This window comes from Calidris pugnax, unplaced genomic scaffold (genome assembly GCF_001431845.1).
Source record: "Calidris pugnax isolate Ruff unplaced genomic scaffold, ASM143184v1 scaffold44, whole genome shotgun sequence".
NCBI lineage: Eukaryota > Metazoa > Chordata > Aves > Charadriiformes > Scolopacidae > Calidris > Calidris pugnax.
This window is the reverse complement of record NW_015094506.1, coordinates 846,879-852,382: the sequence shown is the minus strand read 5'-3', so window position 1 is coordinate 852,382 and position 5,504 is coordinate 846,879.

Sequence of the window (5,504 nt, the reverse complement as noted above, 5' to 3'; positions counted from 1 at the left end):
AGCTTAATGTCAGGAAACGCCTGTATTCTCGCACCTCGTCAGGGAGCTGCTGTGGATGGGCTGGGAGGGATGGAGTTGTGACAGGTGGCCGTGCTGGGCCCCCAAATCCCCTTGGACTTGATGAGAGAGGGGGTGAGGAAGGACAGGACCTATTTCCTTGGGCCACCAGGGAAAGCAACTGCAGGAGAGGTGAAAAGGCAGTGGAGAAAGGAGCTGCCAGAGCAGATAGCCCAGACACCAGTAAGGCTCCAGTCAAATCTCCGTGACAGGATTTCCCTAACAGAAAAGACAATTGGGAGAGGGAGGACACAGAGGCTTCCCTTTTGCACCCACCTCCATGTAGTCGTTGCAGTGACCAAAGCAAATAGCAATAGGGTTGGGGGTTTTTTGGAAAACCACATGGTCTGTATCATTCAGCAGCCACATGCTCTTGGGGAAATACCTTCTCCCTGTGTGTGGGCACTCCGGGGTGGGCATTGATTCTGGAGCCACAAGGGACTGACCTTGCACAGTTCTACCTGGATGAAAAGAGAGGGCTCACTTTAGCAGCACGGCCAGGATGCACCAGCCAGAGCCCTGCTCCGGGCCTCCAGGGACCCTCTCCCTAGTCCCATCATTGCTCTGGTGCTCATGGACCAGGGCAAATCACTTCATGTCTCTGTGCCTTTATTTTCCAGCTGGAATATGGAGATAATTATATTGACCTTCTTCATAAAATGCCTTGCAAATGCTAGACAACAGCTAAGTACTATCATGATTATTGTATAAAATAATCCATTATAGCCTCTGGATGCTGGAGAAGAAATGAATGATGGCTGGAGTCCACATAAACACTGTGTTAGATCAATGCAGGCACTATTACAATGTTGATCTGGTCTCCTAGTGCGTGTTCCCACAAATCCACATGGGGATGAAAAATCCAAACATATCTCTTGGCTGACAACTGACTGAAGCTATGTTACAGGGAGGAAGAAAAACCAAGGCCCTTGCACAAACCAAACTACATAGTTCCTGCTTTGATCACAGAAGGAAGAAAGTTTTTTGGCTGAGTTTTCTGCATATGAAGAGAATTGTTTTCAGTTTGTTTTGGGGGTTATTTTTGCAGATGAGCCATCTGAGTTTGATATGAATAAGGCACCCTACCAGTGCATTTAAATGTTTAACACTCCGTCAAAGTGAGGCACTCATCAGCTTTAAACATTAAAAACTGTCTGGGAACAAAAACACTGTCCCATTTGCTGACAATGGGAAGGAAAAATCCCAAACTAACCCCTGTGCAAGCTCAAACGAACATCTCCTGTGCTCTGTCTAGCAAAGAGGCAAACTGGGGAATGAAATCAAGGTTTTTCTAGGAAAGCTTAAGAAGAAACCAGCTTAAATCTACACTTCGCAAAAAGCCAGCCCAAAGCCACTCGCTACTTTGTGGTTGAGAAATCATCTGCTTCCTGCTCTCCCTCTACACCCCGGTCATTACCAGTCAATGCCAATTAAAGCCTTAGAGGAGCTACTCACAAAAGCAAAATACACTTACCATAGCCAAACAGAAATGCATCGATTTCTTTCGTACAATGCCATAGCCCATGCATTTTTAACCAGGGTGCATGGCAGGTGCTTTACCTGCTGGTGAGTGGAGAGCAGTTGTGTGCCACAGACTTGCCTCAGGCAGTGGGTACCAACCTCTGCATGGTCCCACACCACCCAGCTCCCATCCCAGCAGGCATGGAGCTGCAGGATGGTGGGCTCTACTCTGCCTTTTATAAATCCTACAGTGAGGAAGGAGAGGAAAAGGTTTATACGGATGTTTTCTTCAAAAAAGAGACCATTGGAGGTGCTGGCCCTGTAGCCTCCGCAGTTCCATGACATTGTGTTCACTGAACAGTGCTGCTGGCTTAGGTGTCTGGATGAGCATTTAGGAGGTGGACTCCCTGGGGTCACCATCTGTACATTAAATCCACGGTAGCCTCACCCAGCACAGCAAGGTCGACGTGGTAGCCGTCTTCAAGGACAAGCTCAACAGGGTCCATGGGACATTTCACTTCAGGGAGCACACACAGCTTGCCACGGGCTGGTTCCTTAGTACCAAGGTGGCTGTTACAGTCCTTGCCAGGGAGTTTCAGCTGCTGTGTATGGCTTCTGCAGAGCTGCAGAGAACAGTGCCTAGCTAATCTCTTAATTAGAAACAGAAGGCTTCATTTAACATGATACCTTCGTTGTACGCTGCATTTTAAACCTCATGATGCATTTCTTCAGGAGACCTGTGGCATCCTGATACATTCTCATCCTGTGAAGGAAAAATACCCCAGTGACATACCAGCAGATAGAGACTGTGTATCTCAGTGAGACTTTTGACTACAATAACCCATCACCTTATACAAAACAGCGTATAACACAATCATCCCCCAAAACAACGGGGGGGTGGGGTGTAAAAGTCCAGGATTCACATTTTCAGTAATGGGGCCCAAAATCAGAGGCTTAGCCTGAGATTTTATTAAAGATTTCTTTTTCCCCTCAGGCCTCACATATTCCCCTTGGTCTCAGCTGCTGCTTTAAAAAGCCAGTTCCTCCAAGGTGGCAGCGGGGGGGAGGGAGGACTCATGTGCAGTACTGGACAGTTAAAATTTGCTCAAAATATTGGGATGCTGTTTCTGCATATATCTGAGCATCTTTGCCCAGCAAAGGCACCGAGTTCCCTCTCAGGATGTGCAGAACTCATTTATACAGCAAAATACTTCTTCTGCCATAGTCCAAAGTTTCTTATTTGAAAAAGAGATGACATTTATTCAGACGGTAAAATAATCCGGCAGCACATACTGTGCCCCTCTCACAGCTTCTGGAAGAAAACCCAATATACACATTCCTACTGATATAAAAGCTTTTCTGCAGTCACTGGCAAAGTATTTGGAAAGGGTTTCAAAATACCCATATCAGCAAGATGCATATGCTTGATTTCTGTTTGCAGACTCAGACTGTAGAAAGTGGCCTCATGTAAAGGAGCAGTAAAAAGGCCTTTAGTTACTTGTTAGAAAAAAAAAGTGATTGCAGTAAGATTTAAAAGTGGCTTTGCTAATGGGAACTGGGCGGCTAATGTCAGTCCTTTTAGTTGTTTGACAATACCTAAACCAAGAAAGTTAGATCCAAAGACAAATAAAATAGCCTGTGCTTCACACATCCTCCCACAGGCACATAAAATCTTCTGTTCCCTGGGGAGATTCCCTGCCCCAGCCTGGTAATCCCCAGCCACGCCGGGGCACCGGCTGCACCGCAAATGAGAGCTGAGCTGATGGGAAAAATAACGTGGAAAAAGCAAAAGGGGAAGAGGGAAGGTGTGAGCTCTGCTCTGTGAGACAGTTCAGTGCTAGGACAGCCCTACGCGTGGACATGGCCAGCCTTGGAGAAGGTGGGAGAAACAGTGAAGGCACAAACCTGCATGGTCAGAAACAACATTCAAAGCCACAGCCCCAGAGTAGCCACTTGTTGCAGAGCCATAGCTGGAGCACAACTACTTCTTGCAAAGCCATCATCTCAGTACAGCCACTTCTTTTATCCTGTGATTTCCCAGGGTCAGGTTAGATCACGGTTGGACACTGGAAAAGAGCACTCATAGGCAACATCAGACATGCACCAACCTTCATGGGCAGCTTCTGCAGATCCTACTGCTACATACACACAAGGGACCACATTGCTGATGCAAAAATTCTCTCTCTAATCACTGAATCCCAGCTGTTCCCACAGCAGCCATTTTTTTTCCATGAAGAGGTACCCTTGCCATACTGGCTTGAAGCATGAGAGCATTTAATTGAATATCTGATTTCTGGCAGTGGCTGATCTTGGCTTCTTTCAAAGAAATCTTAAATATGCTGCATGACACATGCTACTGGGCAACAATATGTTGTGGAGAAAGATTTTATTTCAAAGAGCTCAACATGTTTGTGAGTAGATAGGATAAACAGTGTAACTGAGCATCTGTTTTTTCTATGCAAGTGCCTCGACCTGACATTTCCAAAATTTAAACGCTCTAGGCACTTACCTTGGGGCCACTGGGAAGAGCTAAGACTTTTTACACTTTTCTCAGCATCAAAAAATCTTTTGGCTGGCACCTGTGAAAATGAACACACATGGAAAGCTATAGGCAAATAGTTTAATTTGAAAAATGGCTAAATAGCCTCCCTTCACCCTGGTAATGACACAGAATTATTTCTATTTTTGTGAGGTGAACTGGGGTATTTTTGTCACATCCTTCATTGAGGCTTTGCCCCTCCTTGATTTTGTATTAAGGCAGAGAGTACTCAGTAAGTCTTTCCTCATGGCCCACTGTTTGATATCTGCCTGCCTTGATTCTAGATTTCACAGACTCTGATTTCCATCTTCTACCAAATTCTATAACACATTTTTTTCTGATATACAAATACATATATATATATTTCATTTTTGCATTATCCTTCTCATGAGGAAACCAAGATAAATGCCATATTCAAAGCAGAATATGCTGATTTTCCAAGTAGTATTAGGTTTCTCCCCTGTACTGTGACCAAGGGATTTGTTTGCTTTTTGCTTTAACACAACTGCACGCTGGGTTTCCAGCACTGACATACCTGTGTTCTTCCCGGGAGGCTGCCACGAATTCCATCACAGCCAGATGAGAGAACAGTGAATATTGCTCCTGACAGGGTTATTACTTTGTACTTAGACTGCTGAAACATTTAGAAAAATTATTCCAATCTCAGTGTTTATTCATATGGTACGATATTAATGTTCACCTTTACTTACTGTGCTTCCACAAGCGACACCACGCTCTGCCATTAATCCTGTGTGACAGGACTGCTCTGCTGCCCGTGTTGATAGCATCTGCATGAAAGGAGGAATAGATGATCAAACCACACATAAACCAACTCCAGGGCTGAAATTAAGAATAGTCCTTCCAATGAAACGATAAAGGTTTGGAAAGAGATGACATTTTAATAATGTACTGCTGATAAGACAAAAATCCCACAAAAGCTTCTCAGTTTAAGAGTATATGGAAGAATGCTGAAAGTCATAATACACTGCTGGTTTAGAGCATCCATAAAGGACCCAGCTGCTGAGAGCTGAGCTAAAAATTTTTTCTACCTAAACACTTTTTGGTTCATCAAGTTCTGCCTCCAACTTACCCAGATACTGTAGGCAACCAGAACAGGGCAAGTAATAGATTTTCAGTTTTATGAAAGATCTAAAAAAAAAAAAAAAAAGTAAATAAATAAATTATGGGTGAAGCATTTTTTTCAGTCTGAACATTTTGGCTTTGAGCCTTTAAAACTTCGAAACTGAACCTGAAGGATCTTGAAATAAAGTTGTGGCAAATCAGAAGATGTTGAAAGTAAAGATTCAGATCCTTTGAAGTTTGGGTGCTTGTTTCTCCCCCCTTTTGTGCATATGAACAATTTGACTAAACTGACATTTCAGTCTCCAAAGTGACATTTTCTTTCAAAAGAAGCTTTTGGCCAACAAATTGTCATCTCTCTGTGTAG